The 936-nt window shown below is 30.4% G+C and overlaps 1 long non-coding RNA gene across 1 annotated transcript; it reads right to left on the minus strand.

Annotated features, from left to right (window-relative positions):
* LOC122594901 lies at positions 1 to 479 on the minus strand. The gene is made up of 2 exons (XR_006323144.1): positions 434 to 479; positions 1 to 203 (listed from the first exon to the last, which is right to left on the minus strand). It is a non-coding gene; the product is annotated as an uncharacterized LOC122594901 (long non-coding RNA).
* Positions 480 to 936: the final 457 nt, after the last annotated feature.

Consider the following 936-nt stretch of genomic DNA (forward strand, 5'->3'; position numbering starts at 1 on the left):
TAATACTTATAATAATAATAATTATACTAACAATAATACCCACATTTATCTTTTTTAACTACACATTCAATCCAACTACATAAACTTTATTTTAGTAATCATTTTTTTTAACAGTAAGTTAGTAATTAGTAATTAGTAGTTTGCATTCGAGACACCACAATGACATCTAATTGAACAGTATGCAGAGCTCGAATCACGCATGCCTGGGATGAAACACAACAACAACAACATAAATAATAATAATAATAATAATAATAATAATAATAATAATAATAATAATAATAATAATAATAATAATAGAAATATCAAAAAAGTTTATTATTACTCCATAAAAATTAAACAAATAATAATACTAATAACAACATAATAATAATAATAATAATAATAATAATAATAAACAAAAAAAACAAAAATTAAAAGATGGTGAACGGACCTGGAAGTGGTGCTCTGGCAGTGGTGGTGGTCGGACGGTGGTGATGGTCGCTTGGTGGTGGTGGTCCGGCGGTGGTGGTTGGATCCGACGGTGGTGCTCCAACCTAATTTTTTGATGGTATATATATATATATATATAATTACTTTCACTTTCAGTAAATAAAAGTTTGGAAGAAAAAGAATGGGGGTGAGGCCCTGATGGGGTCGACGGTTTCAAAAGAAAGTAGTGAAAAGCGGGTTGTAGAAAGGGGGTATGGGGCGAAAAGGGGTAGATATCAGTAAATCAACCGTCATTAATATTTTTTATCTATCTTTTATTTATGAAGGAACGAATTTGAGAAAGCAAAGGCAAATGGGGTGTGGTGTCAATAGCCATATATCCTGATGTCAATAGTATGGCCTTTAAAAAAATGGTTTTGTTATAGAAAAATGGGGTTAACTTGAATTACCTTTGAATGTTTGCTTTCATTGTATTGTTTAGTTTATTTAGAGGTGGAAAGGAAA

Source organism: Erigeron canadensis, chromosome 4 (genome assembly GCF_010389155.1).
Source record: "Erigeron canadensis isolate Cc75 chromosome 4, C_canadensis_v1, whole genome shotgun sequence".
Lineage (NCBI taxonomy): Eukaryota > Viridiplantae > Streptophyta > Magnoliopsida > Asterales > Asteraceae > Erigeron > Erigeron canadensis.